At 43.8% G+C, this 16,485-nt stretch overlaps 1 protein-coding gene and 2 long non-coding RNA genes across 3 annotated transcripts in view; 1 reads left to right on the top strand and 2 right to left on the bottom strand.

The window, feature by feature from the left end:
* Window positions 1–16,485, top strand: part of LOC150109831 (uncharacterized) — a 422,727-nt gene that overhangs the window by 107,119 nt on the left and 299,123 nt on the right. The window lies entirely within an intron of this gene.
* The window catches only part of LOC150109832 (uncharacterized), a 384,154-nt gene that overhangs the window by 131,929 nt on the left and 235,740 nt on the right, over window positions 1–16,485 (bottom strand). The window lies entirely within an intron of this gene.
* Window positions 16,177–16,485, bottom strand: part of LOC150109834 (uncharacterized) — a 73,049-nt gene continuing 72,740 nt past the window's right edge. Inside the window, exon 4 of the long non-coding RNA XR_016550563.1 lies at window positions 16,177–16,314. This is a non-coding gene — a long non-coding RNA (uncharacterized LOC150109834). The remainder of the gene's footprint in view (window positions 16,315–16,485) is intronic.

The following is a 16,485-nucleotide window of genomic DNA, read 5'->3' as shown; positions in this document are numbered from 1 at the left end:
GGAAACTCGGGATTTTCATCCCATACTCAAGAAAATCGACCGTAGTACCCACGTCATTTCAGTGACATATCTTGTTAGGGTTAGGTACCAAGAGATGGAAGCACTTCTTTGCTAGCCTCTTCATCAGTGGCTGCTGTAATTAGTGATAGACATGGGCCAGCTATCTCTGATTGGCTACCAATGGAGATTAAACTGCCCACTCAGTCTCCAAAAGCTAAATAGGGTATAAAGGCCTCACCTACTCCTTGTTACAGAATAGAAGGTGTTAGCTGATTTTTTTAGAATTGTTTTCTTTATAAGCAGAGAAGTAAATGAATATTTATGCTGTGTAGTTTGTTTAGAATTGCAGAGGGAAGTTCTTAACGCTAAATTTTAATAAATTTAACGAATAGGTAGAGAGAATAACCTCCCTATCATTTAATTGATGTACTTTTGTATTAGTGTAAATAAAATGTGTTTTAATTATATGTCAACAGAGTGCTGCCTGATCTTTTGATTTACAATGCACTGTACCTAAATAAAGTCGGTCCTGAGAGTGGAAAACAATCAAGGGGTATTAGAAGTGTAATTTAAGTGCATGTGAACCACGACTGTTTATGCTATTTTATTTGAAGGAATTTATGCTAGAGAGAGAGAGAGAGAGAGAGAGAGAGAGAGAGAGAGAGAGAGAAGGAGACCTGCCAGCCAAGTTACCGAGTCTTATGCCGAGAAAAGAATACTGGTGTTGCAGTCTAAAGAAATAAAATTTCCAGTACTCTTAGGCATATGACAGGAAATTCAGAAGGTGGAATAGATTTTGTATGGAAGGGTAAATTACTAAGGAGACATAAGATAGGACAAGAAACTAGCAAGGATAGAGAATAATAATTAAGATAATACAAAGGCTTAAAGGTTAAATCTGATTAAAGATTAAGGCAAAAACATAAAGAGGCAAATATATAGATGAAAGTTCACAATACGAAAATTAAGAGCCACCATTTACAACTTAACTTTTCGTGCCATACTTACAACTGTTCTTGTCAGCATCTTATAATTTTCATAACTATCCTTATGTACAAGGCATTTCTTCTACATCATCTCTGTCACATGAATCTTGCTTAATTAGACATCACATTTCACTCCCACTTGTTTCTTCTTCACATCTAGGAACACATTCCGATATTGCATCGTTGAAGTATTTTTAACATTTACATGTGTGCTGCCATTATCCTTCCCATCTATTTTGCCCATCAATTTTACTTCCTCTATCTCACCCTAGTGGTAACATTGAAACATCACCTAAAGTCAAGGCTTGTTTTCATTCTTCTCTTCGATCTTCTTCATAGATGACCATGGCAAATTACTTTGCCTAGAACATTACATCTCATATCTCCTGTGTGCTTCCAGATATTAGAAGAATCTTGAATAACTTTGATATCCCAAAGGCAACTGATCCTGTTCAAGAGATGTACTCAGGCATCCTGCAGCATGGAAGAAAACTCATATACAATCAGTTCCCCCCCCCCAAAAAAAGGACATACATATACCATCAAACTATCGACCTACTGCTCTCACATCAACTCTAAAGTAGTGGAGAAAGTTATGAACGATCGATTCTTCAGCACATTGAGAACTGCATCTAATGAGTGATAACCAGTATGAATTTCTCAAATTTAGATCCACAGATTTTCTTTGCTTAAATCACACATCTCTGGATCAATTCAATGGTAAGGTTTGAAGAATCCACTACCATTGCTTTTAACATCTCTAAAGCTTTTGATACGATCTGGCATCGACGGAGTCTCAACAAGTTACCATAATTTGGACTCCTTCGTTATTTATGTAAATGGATTGCCAGCATTCTCTCAGATCAATCCCTACATGTGATGGTGTTCTCTCCTCAGACTTTCCTGTCAATGCTGGTGTTCCTCAGGGCTGTGTCATTTCACTTATCCCCTTCCTGATTTATATAAACGACCTGTTCTCATTGATCGAAAATCATATTCATAGTTTTCCTGATGATAGCATACTGTACTCGTTCTACTCATATGACAAGCCTCACAGGGCTCAAACATCTCAAACACTTCAAGATCACCTGTAATAGATGCCCTGAACACAACTCCAGTGGATCCTTAATTGAGATGAAAGCAATCATCAACTTCACTGCTTCCAAAACACAGTTTTTGCCTGCTTTCTCGCAAAAAAAGGACCTCAGATTTTCTCCAGTTACTTTTGATAATTCTCAGCTCAACAGTCAAGACCAAATGTCTTTTCTCGGACTGACTCACTCCAAACCTTTCCTGGTAACAATCATAATCACTTGTATAGCATCATCAGCTTCCAAAAATATACCCGTTCTTTTCTACTGAAGACTGCAGTTCTTTGCTAAACAGTTTAGATTAGACACAGTTATATGCATCTGTTGGCATGTATACACTATTGTACACATAAAATCATAATGTCCGTCATATCGTAGGTTCATGGTTGAGATATCATATATTAGAGCACTGCATTTCATCTAGAACAAGTCCTCAGTTTTTGTTACATTCGTACTAGGATTATTCACCATACAGATTGTTATGCATTAAAAAGAAAAGAATTATAGACACCAATGATTACAAATTTCTGCACTTCAAATCTAAATTTGCTCTATAGAACAAAAATAACACTAGCAAAATCAACACTATGCGATGCTCAGATATTTGAATTGGAGCATTTATTAAACGATAAAGAGAGCGAAGATCTCTTTATCGTTTGCCATTATGTTTTCGTTATCTTTAATTTTTACATTATTGCATTCATTTATTTATAGTACGATAATACCAGTCAATCTCCAAAAAGTTAGATAGGACGGTAACGGCCTTTCCTACTTCCTATAAGGTGACCAAAAGGCGTTAGCTTTTTTTTTTTTTTTAATTGATGATAAATCTCATAACAATATGAAAGAGTGAAGAACACGTTGAGTTTTTGGGGCATTTGCAAATGAATTTCAATTCATTTATTATTTATATGCATAGTAATACAAGAAATTAACGAGCAAAACTATAGACTGAAAGTTCAGTTAACCAATCGATGACACAATCTAGGAGTGAATGCAAATTCCTGAGGCTTCCAGAGAAGAGTGTATGTGGGGAGGTCATCAGTGGTATGATGCACATCGCCAAACATACACGCACTCGTAAGCGTGACTATGAAATTCCTATTAAATCCTGTAGGTTGACAGTTTGATCTATATGTGATCAAGTATTTGTTTGTTGTTTGTAGTTGATTGGTGTCTCTCAGCAGTCCTGGGAGCCATCATCTGATATTTCCTCAAGCCAGATGGGAAATCTGAAGGTCAGGCAGTGATGGTGGAGAAATATTTTGGTGTATGGGAAAGTTTATGTTATTTCTTAATTTCTTTATTCTTTGATGGTATTTCTTCTGAAACATGGAGGAGTGATGTGGGAAAGAACAGGCAGCCATTGGAAGAGGAGTAGACCTGAAGTACCAGTGATAGTTCTGATTGTATGTTCAGCTGTGGGTGCACCAGAGTCGTATGGTGACCGGCTCCAAATTGGCAAGCAGAACTCTGCCACTGAGCCACAGCTGTTTTTCTAAGAGTCGAGATATTACAGCTTCCAAGTTGTGCCAGAAAATTTGTTTATCATGTTGTTCCTGGAGGATATCTGTAACTTATCTTTTTCCAAATATTTTCGACATTTTATGATGCATCAAGTGTCACACTAAGGTAGAAAGGTTGCCTTCATTTATTTAGGTGGAAAACTGAAATGACAATTTTTGCTGGGATTATGAGGATGGTCCCAAGGATTCGAAGTAGTTTCGCAGTAAGCCCAGATCTTTCCTCTGTGTTTCTTTAAGGTATTGGCTTGGGTGGAAATTGCAAAGTCGTCACCGTGGATAAACTTCGACTGTCTCTTGAAGGAATATCACTTGTGCACAGGTTGAATAGAGCTAGGGTGAGGATAGATCCTTGTGGCAATCGATCCTGTAGGAGAGATGTTTTTTCCCCTTTTTTCTTGTGAATTCAGATGAACCTTAGGCCTTAGGCAATCTTAGGCCTAAGAGGGCAGTACCCTGTTTTTAAACCCTTTTGGTATCCAGCTTTTATGTGAGTAGTGAGGACGAGGACTTCATCGCAGCAGGTCTAAATCCAGCCTGTTCATTGGGTAAGATAGCTTATATTTTTGGAGAAATCCTAGAAAAGATAATCCTTTTAAAATGTCTGTAAGGCGTACAGAGCAATGCTATAAAGCAGTAGTTATTAGGCCCATCAATTGACTTGTTGGGTTTTGACAATGCTATTATCTTTGATTCATGCCAAAGTTTTGAATGTCGTTCATCGTTTATTATTAATATTATCAAAAAAAAAAATCAGCTAACATCTTTTTATGGGAATATAGGTAGTAGGCGATGGCGTTTTAGTCCTAACTTTTGGAGACTGAGTGGGCAGTTCAATCTTAACTGGTACCAAATTAGAGATAGCTGGCCCAACGCTAACACTAATTAAGCAGCATGCGGTGACGATACTCAACAAGTGCCGCCATCTCGTGGTCCCTAACACAATATTTTTAATGTAATGGGTTATGGTAAATTCTACGGTCGATTTAGGGGATGAAAAACCCGAGTTTCTGGGAGAAAAAGGCCGCTTGTTCGTGCCAAACATCGACTAACTTGGGAACCAGTTGAAAAAAAAAAAGCTTAGTAAATGTTCCTGTAGTCAGAGACTAGGCTTGAACTCGAAGTCTATCTTCGGGTGGTTTAGCGCTGAGATGTGCAAACACCACTTCCACTAAGTATATTTTTATTAACTTCTGAACTATGCAGTGCAGCCACTGCAAGACTTTCATACCTCCATACTTGAGCATTCCTGGGCGAATATCATCTACTCCAGCTGCCTTTCCACATTTGATGGCTTTTTCTACTTCAAGTATGGATATGTATTCCTGATTGCATGTCTGTTGAGTGTTTTTTTTATTACTGTGCTATCATCACTGCTTGTTTCATTAGGATTTTTCAAAGTAATTACTCCATACATCAAGGATATCTTTTTCTCCAGTTTTTATGTGACCTTTATCATCTCCAATTCCTTTTACAGCACTCTTCTCTCCATTTCTGAGCTTATTCAACAATCTCCAGAATATCTTGCCACCTTCTTGATATTTATTGTCAATGTTCTTATCAAAGTCTTTCCATGATTTCGGTTTAGCTAGTCTTACAGTGTTAAGCTTTCTTACATTTGTCTACGTATTCTCTAAGAGCACAAGCTGACTCATTTGCCAGAAACTTTTGATCAGCTGTCTTCTTTTCCTCCACTGCCTCTTTAACCTCCCAAACGGCCAGGACATTTATAGACGTCAAGCTAAATCTGGATATGATTCAGCCCACCTGTTTGAAGAACCAAGATTAGAAGTGCAATTTGACCATCATGTTCATTAGAAGGTGTGATAAACCCTCATGCTGAAGAGAATGGTTAATCGGATTATCTCACGTTCGTAGCTGCTTCTCAGTTGCCTATGACAAGAAACGCACATCCTTGTTCTATGCTGGGTAACTGGATTTTAGTTATATAGGATAGACTAAAAATAGAGAAATTATTTATATTTTCGTTTTCTCTTTTTATTGTACAATACAATTTCAATGTCTGGACAAAATAAAGGTCTTGCATAATTTCTTCACTTAAATATTGCCTTACCTTTGAGAACCAATTTCATTTTTAATTATTTTGCACTAATTTTTTTCGAATCGCTTTCTAGACAAAACATTTTTCTTTGTTCTCAAAGAAATTAATTCACGATAATTATTTGAAATATTCTTTTAAAAAAAGAAAAGAAAACCGGCTGCCGACGTTCCAGATTATATTATTTTTATTTTTGTACAAAATCATCAAAATCGAATAATACTTCACAGATTTCCTTTAGGACATGCTGGAGCAAATTTGCTTTATAGAAAATAACATGAAATTCTTTAATCATATCACTAAATTTTTTCTTTATGTTATATAGTAATCTCCTGTTCTTTGTACTTTCACTTTCTTGGTTTCCCTGTATAATTGGTCATTACAAAATGAAATTAACAGTTATGATTTAAATTTATATGTAGATATTTTCTGCATAATTCATAATAAAAAAATTGGAGAATAAAATATTTCAATATGTTATTCTCCTATTTTTAAAGTAAGCGATACATTTGCTTATTTTTATCATTCAAAATATGTATATCAAATGCATCAAATGTGAAATTTCATTTCCTTTCATAATAGAATTGAACTTTATTTCACCTCTGATAGTTTACCCCCCCCCCCCGTTGCATCACTATCACACACCCGAAAACTGTTATGAAACATAGGTACAGTTTTTATTTAATTCGTTATTTTTCTCTAGTAATTGTTCCACATAACTTTAATTTTTCGATACTGAAACTATGTGGTGATTATTATAGATTAACAAATTATAAATCAGAAAATATACATATTATTTCATGATTATTATAAATCAGGAAATTATGTGATATTCGGTTATAGGCGAAATTAATATTTAAAATCACTGTTATCCTTCAAATGCAATATCAGAATAAAGAAAGTGGAAAACCAAACAAGAAATTTCTGCCTGTAAAATATTCCAATATTGCTTGAGGCTCTTTAGTGTGCTGCATGTTCGATTATTCTGTTTCTCACTGGGGGTTAGTAATCTCCGTTAGCTTAGAGCTGGGTAGAAAGGAATTACTGGGCAGAAAGGAATAATCAGTAAGTATAACCACACAATTCATTTACGAGATGGCAAGCAGCAACAGCAGTAGCAGTGACACTCAGAGAAACAAAAGAAAACTTCGTGGGATGCAGAAAAGTTGGAGCCTTCGCCTTTCGAGTAGCTGTTGTTCTACCAATGAGGAGAGAAATCTTTCTGGCTCTGAAGATAGCGATTCTGCCTATACTTTAGATATGTCTTCGTGCAGAAAATGGGTGATCACCACTGAACGTACACACCAGCTTGTAGAAAGTTTTTTACAAAACCAGGTTTATATTTAAAATAACTTGGTATCTTTAACGTACAGCAGCTTGTCCACGGTTTCCCTTCATAGGTAAGCCAGGAATTACTGAAGACTTTGACTCCAGCAACATTTTAAGCTCTTTCCATCTATTTTTAGACGATGATATTCTTTCCTTCATAGTGGAACAGCAAGTTGATGTTGTTGGCAACATCAGCAAGTTGAGTACAGTCCACATTCTCGCAGTAAACTTTGGAGCCCAATAGATATCAACATGCTCCTTACATTTATAGCACTCTTGATCATGCAAGGTATTGTGAAAAAGCCTGCTCTTGAAATGTATTGGTCTACAGACTGGATTCTGAACACGCCAATGTTTCATGATGTTATGACTGAAAAACAATTCAGTCTCATCATGAAGTATTTGCATTTTCAGAATAACGAGGAATACAATCAGGCAACACATCCTTGCCCAGTCCTCAACAAAATTTATGATTTTCTGATGAAAATCCGTCAGAAATGTAGATCACTCTACATTCCTGAGAGAGACATGAGTATCGATGAAAGCCTTATGCCATTCAGAGGTAGACTGAAATGTAAGCAGTATATTCCCAAAAAGAAAGCGAAGTATGGAGTAAAATTTTTTATGCTTTGCGGATCAGAAAGTGGATATCTTTGGAATTTCAAAGATATGGGAAAGCAAACTGTAATCGAGCATGATAAATATTCAGATCTCCCCTTGTTGATGCGTGCAGTAATGCAGTTACTAGACCCTTTACTGGGGAAAGGTTACTGCATTACAATGAATAATTACTATATGTGTCCTGAACTCGCTGATTTGCTTTTACAGCATCGTACAGATAGTTATGGTACTGTAAATGCAAAAAGGCGAGATATGCCTCCAGATCTGGCTTCAGGAAAGCTATCAAATCGGAAAATCCGAGCTTATCAGCGAGGGAAAGTCTTTGCACTACGTTGGAAAGACAGAAAAGATGTTTTTCTGCTGTCTTCCCTGCATAATCTATCAATGGAATCCGTGGAGAAGCATGGTTTGAAGAAAGAAAAACCCATTGCTGTGTGTGCATACAACGACACTATGGGTGGAGTCGACAGGTGCAATCAGCAACTATCATTCTACTCTGTAATGAGGAAACAGAATAAAAAATATTACAAAAAAGTGTTTGGACATATATTGGAGTTTGTTATTTGGAAACAGTTTCCTCCTGCACAAGAAAAAAATGTTTGTCTACCATAACTTATCTAGAATACAGAATAGAAATTGCGAAAGCATTGCTGCATTCACATGCACCTTCTTCAGCAAGCAGAAAAACAGGCAATCCTGCCAGACATCTGAGGTTGAACGCTGCTAACTCCAACCAATATCCCGAAAATCTATCACCAACGGCTAATAAAAAAAAAACCTGCACGCAAATGTTATGTATGTAATAAAAAATATATCAGCAAGGAAACAAAAATCTGGTGCCCTGAGTGTAAAACTGCTTTGTGTGTTTACCCTTGCTTTAGGGTGTTCCACACTGTTCAAGAATTTTAAATTCTGAACAGTATGAAATAAAAAATGTTTCTTTTCAGGGCCATCAAAACAGTCCTTTTCAGGACTACAAATATTGATAGAGGGATACCTGAATGTACTGTTTCCTTTTCATCTTGAAGGCTAATTTTTAAGTTCTTTTAATAACACAGAATGATATTTTCGAAGGAATAAAATGTAAGAGGAACTGGAAAGAGTATTCCAGTATTTCACCAAAACAATAAAAAATAATAAAATAAAATCTACCCTATATATATATATAAAATGATAAGCCTTTTTATGTCACGTTTTTTGAAATGTTTTGAAATTGAGGGGTACCCTGAGTGTTGAGTCTTCAAAATTAGAGTTATCAGAATTCAAGGAGAACCGGCCTACCAGTCCGGTACTCGGGGGGTTGGATGCCAGAGTCCTCCTTTTGAAGACTCGACTCGTGGGCTACCCTAGGCCCCAGGGGTCGGTACTCCCTTTCGAGTCATCAGAATTCAAGGAGAACCGGCCTACCAGTCTGGAACTCGGGGGATTGGATGCCAGAGTCCCCCTTTTGAAGACTCGACACTCGTGGGCTACCCTAGGCGTCAGGGGTCGGAACTCCCTTTCGAGTTATCAGAATTGAAGGAGAACCAGCCTACCATTCCGGAACTCGAGGGGTTGGGCGCCATAGGCGATTGAAGACTCAACACTCAGGAGTTACCCTAGGCACAAGGGGTCAGAACCCCCTTTCTAGTCTTCAAGTTATCAGAATTGAAGGAGAACCGGCCTACCAGTCCAGAACTTTGGGGGGGGGGGAGCAGGTGCCGGGGGGAGGAACCCCTTTTGAGTCTTCAAAATTCGACTCATCAGAATTCAAGGAGAACCAGCCTACCAGTCCTAACTCAGGTGGTTGGGCGCCGTAGGCACCAGGGCAGGGGGAAGGCAACCCCCTATCGAGTCTTCAAAGTTCGAGTCATCAGAATTCAAGGAGAACTGGCCTACCAGTCCCGAACACGGGGGGTTGGGCATGGCCCCCCCTAGTTAATAAATGAAATATATAAATAATAACGTGAACATTTTCAACTTGCTAACACTCAACTTTGATGTGATATGGGTTCCAAATTTCTTGTTTCGGAGATATATATATATAAACTTGTTTATTTTACTTCTAATCCCAAGTAAGCAAACAATTAAGTTTGCACCTGAACATAGTTCAAGTCTAAAGGTGGTGCAACACCAGGACAACTCATTGTAAAGGTAGGTAAAGCTCTGATTACTTTTGTTAGTATTTTCCATAAATGTAAAGCACATCTCACTAAGAGATGTATACTGCAATACATTAAGGGTGGGGTAACTACCCAGACCGGTTTCAACCTTTTTTGAGGTGGGTGAGAGTAAAGAATAAACCCATCATCGGCCTATTGAAAAATAAAGGGGTCAGAGTGTCCCCGAAGAGAAGTAAAAGAGGGGTAAGGAAGTGACAGAGAGGTCAAGGTGGGGTGTTGGGGGGGAGGGGAGGGGAAGAGGAGAGGAAGCGGAAAGGGATGGGAAGGGCGGGTGGGGAGGTAGGGGTAGGGAAAAAGAAGAAAAATAGGCCTCAGCTCATTATTCTCATCTTGCTAGCTTAAGGCTATCAAGTGATATTTCCTCACCCTCCTCGGAGATCTGCCTCAAGAAATCAGAAAGGACCACGGAGGTAGCCGGTGCCCAGGTGACCCGCCCCCTCAGGGCAGCCCGCCTCGAGTTGGCCTGCGCTCCCTGGGTTTTTCCTCCGAACTACCTCCGTGGGAGACCAGGAAACAAAACGGACCTCGGGGGGGACGCAGAGACCAAGAAGATGACTCGGAGTGGAGCTGCTGCTGCAGATGGAGATCTTAAAGCAGCAACAGACAGAACTTGATGGTGTTGTTTCTGACGGTACACAGGATTGGAGGTGAACACCACTTGTTGTTAAATTTGGTGTCACCCAGAGCCTCTCTCTCGAGATGCAAAAACCTCCTTAAGGAGCCACAAAACATGTAGAGGACGATCCGAGAGAGATCCAACAGACTGGGAGGATTAGCATAGTTGGAAAATTTTTTCCTAACCTTCCAGATATGATATTTGAATTCATTGATGATAAATACTGGTAACTTCTGCTTGTTGTTGGCTGGTGGAGCGAACTGCAGGAAAATCACTTGCTCCTGCAGTAGGAGGGGGATGCGGAGCACGTCGCTTAGTCTCCTCCAGATGAAGATGGAAATCGGAGACCCGTAGAAAGCGTGCTCTACGGTGTCCGGGCTCCGGCAGAAGCTACATAGTGGGTTCCAGTTGTTGTTGAACCACCACTTATTCACATTGACTGGAAGGTGTCCATAGGCTATCCTCCAGGCCAGGTCCTTTCTCGACGGGTAACCTCGATGTTTAGAGGGGTGGCCGAAGAGGATGTCATTTTTGTTGATTCCTAGATCCAGAACGTCAGTATGAAGGATGTTAAGGAGATGATCATACCACATCTTGCTGTTCTGGATCCCGGCAGTGTTGACACCCGACGAGCGGAGTTGTTGTACTAGCTGGCAAAGTCTATTGTAATCCTCTGGAACAATATCCGCCTTGGGACCCTGGGGGGCTGGGATCCCAAAAAGGGGAAGCTTAAAACCTAAGAAATACCGCACAGGATAGCTGCAGGGATGGTTGGTCTGTAGTATCCTGTGAGATGGAAGGCGGTATTGCTCAGGTATTTGATGTTAAGAACGGGGAGGCCAAGGCCCCCCAGCTTCTCCGGAAGTTGAAGGATCTTCATGTCAACCTCCTGGCGTAAACTGCCCCAGAAGAACTTCAAGGGTGTCCTGTAAAGCCAAAGTTCTTGATCCTCGCTGATGTTTGCTATATTCTCGACGTGCTGGTACATAGGGCACAAGATGGTCTTGATGACGGTAGCCCTAGAGGAGAGCGACAGCTGTCCGTTTGTCCAGTCCTTGAGACGCTCGACTGTGGTGTTGATAAGTTGTTGAACGTCGAGCACGGGCTCTGCTGCAAATGGGACCCCCAGGATGGAGAGGGGGTCTCCTATAGGGACGAAACCCATGGGGATGTTGTTTAGGTCCCAGACTCCATACGTCTTGATCTTGGTTTTGTCGGGGTTGGGTGTTAACCCCGACACTTTGAACCTCTCTAAGATGTTGAAGAAGCTCTGTATGGAGTCATTGTCCCTGAGGGTGCCCACCACGTCGTCCGCATATGCAATTACTTTGGAGTCATCCGTGGTGAGCGGTAGTGGAATCCCTCTCACAGCACGTGAGCTGTTGACTGCCCGTAGAAATGGCTCAAGGGCTGGTGCAAAGAGCAGTGGACTGACGGGACACCCTTATTTGACCCCTTTCTGGATGTTAATGGGGTCCGAAAGGTGTCCGTTGACGAGGAGGCAGGTGGAGCTGTTCCTGTAGCTTCCTCTGGTGATGGAAAGAAGTCCGCTGCTGACCCCGACTTTCTGCAGGATGTTAAACAGAAAGGAGTGCCGGACGCTGTCGAACGCTCGGTTGAGATCGATGGTCAACAGTGCCATTGAGTACATCTTAAGGTTGACCAGACGTAGCAGTTCTCGGATGAGGATGAGATTAAACTCCGTCGATCGGCCAGGAACACCATACACTTGTGTGCTGTTGATGACGTACCTCATCCCCAACTTCAGTCTGTCATTGAGAACACGGGCGAGGATCTTGTAGTCCGTGTTCGACAGACTGATGGGCCTCCAGTTTTTGATGTTGGATGGATCCCTGTTGGCTTTGGAGATGAATACTGTATGGCATTCCACGAATTCTCGCGGCACGTTCCCTGTGTTGAGAAAGTTGTTGAATAGCGCTACGAGAATGGGGAGGATGTAGTCCCAGGCTTCTCGATAGAGTTCTGTGCTTAGTCCGTCTGGCCCAGGCGCTTTCTTCGTACGGCACTGCTTGAAGGCTGATGTTATTTCGGCCGCTGTAATTGGTGCATCCAACCCTGCTTGGATGTGCGCAGGGAAGGGGTCAATATTCCAACAGGAGTAATCTTGGGGGTACTGTTGTCCTGATAGAGGGTGTTGTAGTATCCCCAGAAGGCCTTCAGGATGTCGGGTGTTGTGGTGTAAGTACACCCGCCTTCAGTGATGGTGGTGATGGTTCTCTCCTGTCGAAAATTGACATAGCGCCTGTTGTAGAAAGCAGCCGATTGCCTGTCTTCCGAGCGGAGGTGGAGTCGGATCTTGGTGTTCTTGTCTTCCACCTGCTTCTGTCTCCCCGCTTCAATGTCGAGATTAATGTCACGGATGGCATTGTGACATGGAAAGCCTTGGCGTTGGCTGGCCACGAACCAGCTTCTTTCCTTGTACAGATCACGAAGCCGAGATCTTCTGAGGAAGGCACGTTCTAGGCCCCATTTTATCATGTTTTCTTTAATTTTAGATTTTAGTTGTGCCCACGCGTCCCAGTCCCAGCCAGCGGTGCTCCAAGTGGAGCACAGTTGGATAAGCTTAGCCGAGAACAAGGACGGGAAGTCTGGTGGTAACTTTCAGGGGCCCGGACCAACTTCTACTGCTTCTAGTGGATGATACATGAGCACAACCATTTTGTGGTCCGAGATGGTATAATTAATTTGAACGTGCCTTATGGCTTCGGATCTGGAGACAAGGGAGGGTGACAGGTAGAACCGGTCGAGCCGTGTGCCGATACCTTGGCCTGTCCACGTATAATCCCGACAGTAGGGGTTGTGAGCCCTCCAGATATCCGTCAGCTGGAGATTCCTGAGGTGAATTCCCAGTTGCCTGTAGCCAGCAGTACCTGTATTGGGATTACCCCCACTTTATCGTAGGCCGGGTCCGCCACGCAGTTAAAGTCCCCCATCAGGATGACGTGATGGGCGCCATATAAGTAAGTGTAAAGTGACTGGAAGAAAGTCGATCTTGATGTTGCATCTGCCGGGGCGTAGTTGTTAATATACCTGGTGGTACAGCCCCGGTACTTCCAGTCAATGGCGAGAACTCTCCCTTCTGCGTCCCTCTGGATGTTATGGAAGGCTTCGAGGAGGGGGTCTAGCATAAGTACCCCGACCCCGGCGCTGTTTCTGTTGCCAAAGCTCCAAAACGATGTTACGGGCTACTTATGGCTTAGTTCCTGCATGTCCTTGTAGTGGAAAAAGTGTGTTTCCTGCAGGAACAAAAGCCGGATGTTGAACGCTAGCATGAGCTTCCACACCTCCTCTTGTTTTGATGGTGAGCGGAGCCCTCTGATATTGAGAGAGGCAACGCAAAAAGGGAGTGGCGGCATTATGATGTTTTACGTTGTTATACCCGGCCTAGGTCCTTGATTCGCAATTGCTTGACATATTTTATTAAGGCTTCAATTTGTGGGGGGGAGGTAGTATATCCCGCACCCTGCAGACCGGCTGCCAGTTCTGCATACGAGCTCGAGAGGACCTCGAACTCGTGACGACTGTTCTTAATCTTGAAGCTTGCTAATTGATTGTTCACTATTTGATGGTCAAAGCAATTGAACTGGGAGCCGGTGTGTTTGCTAATTTTAAAGTTAATGCTCTCTTGATGGTGGGAAGGGGTTTCCACCTCCACTTCGGACTCAGATGTTGTTGAGTCCGTGCTTTTTCTCGAGCAGCTTCGATGTTTTTTCCCCATTTTAGGGGAAGCCTGCTCCTTCCTCTTCTTAGGAGGTTCTTTGGGGGGTGGAAGTTGATGTTTCCCTTCCTCTGTCTTTTGTACTTCTGCAGGGCGGACGCTGACTACTATAGGGGAAATATTAGAAGCGTCTACAGACGAAGCCTCCTCCGATGTTGTTGAGGGGGGGATAGCTGGTGGAGTGTTATCCATAGCTTCATCTGTATCCTCGGTTGTTCGTTGTTCCTCCGTCGCTGGTAGTGGTACGGTTGAAACGACCGAGGAGGGGAATGTTTCCTCAGCTGATGTTGTTGCTGGGGGGGAAACAGTACCTTCTGCTGTTGATGGTGCAGGACGTTTCTTAATTTTCCCTAGAACTGTTTGAGAGAATGTTTTCTCCCCGATGGTGTTGGGGAGTACCGGAAATTCACCGGCGTCTCGAGCAGGCTGCGGATTAATAGGTTCGATTGGCGCCCCTGCCCTCTCTGCAAATGTGCGCAGAGAGCATGATGTTATGGTGTGTTCTGTGCTTGCGCACTTTCGGCAGGGGTGTGGGCACTGGTTGGAGATGTGCCCGACGCCAAAGCAGTTGAAACACTTGGCTCGGGGGCAGTCACTACCCAGATGTTCAGTCGAGCCACATCGCAGACACTGTCTCTGTACCCCGGGATAATTAACCATGACACGCGACGTGCCGATGGTAACGAGGTTGGGCACTGGCTGTCGCATGTCCATGGTAAAGGTGACTTCGCCGGAGTACCAGGCGGGGTCCTCCTTAGAGACGCTTTTCCTTATATTACTCACTTTCTCCCACTTACTAAAAGTTTGTACAAGCACGTCTTCTCCGGCTTCTAGATATTCCATAGGGAAGCGGTCGATCTTAATTTGACGTACTTGTGATCCCACCATGGTAGGGGTCACCTGCTTCCCTTGGACGGGGAAACCCTTCAGAAGTTGATCTCTCGAAGCTAAGTTCTTGACCACTATAATAAATCGTCCTCCTCCATGTGGGGTGAAGGAATAGATGTTAGAAACTCCTATTATCTCCTTAAGGGCTGTAGTTAGGGCTCTAGGATCCTCCATTCCTGGAATCTCCACTCCTAATGTCCGGGTCCTGGGGGGGACGGGGATTACTCTGCTCATGGTTGATCTCTGCGTTCTAAAAAAAAAAAAAAAGAAAAAAATTAAGAGTCCTAAGACTCTAAGAAAATCCCGTAGTGCGTATAAACGCACTACCAGCAAGTTAGTAGAGTTAATACTAAGAAAAATAAAAGGTTAGTGCAACAAACTAAACAAGTATAAATAACAAAATATTAGTAAGTAACAAATTCAACAATGAATAAATACAATACTGTCCTGCGGCGGGGTGAAAGTGAGGGGGAATCCCATCATTGGCCTACGAAGAATAGCGGGGACAGAGTGCCCCTAGTAGGAAAGAAAAAGAGGGGAGGGGAAGTGACAGTGTGGTTAAGGTGGGGAGATGAGGGGGATGGGAAAGGGGAAAGGGAGAGGAGAAGGAATAGGATGGGAAGGGCGGGTGGGGAGGTGGGGAGTAGGAAGAAGGAAGTGTAGGCCTCAGCTCATTGGGTGGGGGGGGGGGGGGGTGGGGGGGGGGGGGGGTGGGGGGGGGGGGGGGTGGGGGGGGGGGGGGGTGGGGGGGGGGGGGGGTGGGGGGGGGGGGGGGTGGGGGGGGGGGGGGGTGGGGGGGGGGGGGGGTGGGGGGGGGGGGGGGTGGGGGGGGGGGGGGGTGGGGGGGGGGGGGGGTGGGGGGGGGGGGGGGTGGGGGGGGGGGGGGGTGGGGGGGGGGGGGGGTGGGGGGGGGGGGGGGTGGGGGGGGGGGGGGGTGGGGGGGGGGGGGGGTGGGGGGGGGGGGGGGTGGGGGGGGGGGGGGGTGGGGGGGGGGGGGGGTGGGGGGGGGGGGGGGTGGGGGGGGGGGGGGGTGGGGGGGGGGGGGGGTGGGGGGGGGGGGGGGTGGGGGGGGGGGGGGGTGGGGGGGGGGGGGGGTGGGGGGGGGGGGGGGTGGGGGGGGGGGGGGGTGGGGGGGGGGGGGGGTGGGGGGGGGGGGGGGTGGGGGGGGGGGGGGGGGTGCTGGTTGTGGTCCTAGTAGTTTTGGTGGCAATGACAGGACTTCTGGTTGTGGATGAAGTAGGACTGTTTGAAGATACCGGCCTCACATCAGCCTGCTTGGAACGAACTTGAAGCCGTTCATCTGAAAGTAGAACAAAAATCACAATTAAAAATTAGAACAAACTATTTTCCCTCAAAAAAAAAAAAAAAAAAAAGGCGTGTCGATAAGAGTTCATAATGTCATGTACAGAAACGTAGTAACAGTCAGAAACCTCACTCTGACATGCACAAGATCAGAAACAAGAATCTGGAG

Source organism: Typopeltis vanoorti, chromosome 1 (assembly GCF_054136105.1).
Source record: "Typopeltis vanoorti isolate ZY-2024b chromosome 1, IOZ_Tvanoo_1.0, whole genome shotgun sequence".
Classification (NCBI taxonomy): Eukaryota; Metazoa; Arthropoda; class Arachnida; order Uropygi; family Thelyphonidae; genus Typopeltis; species Typopeltis vanoorti.
Note: the sequence above shows the minus strand (reverse complement) of the source record. Positions and strands in the feature narration are given on the sequence as shown.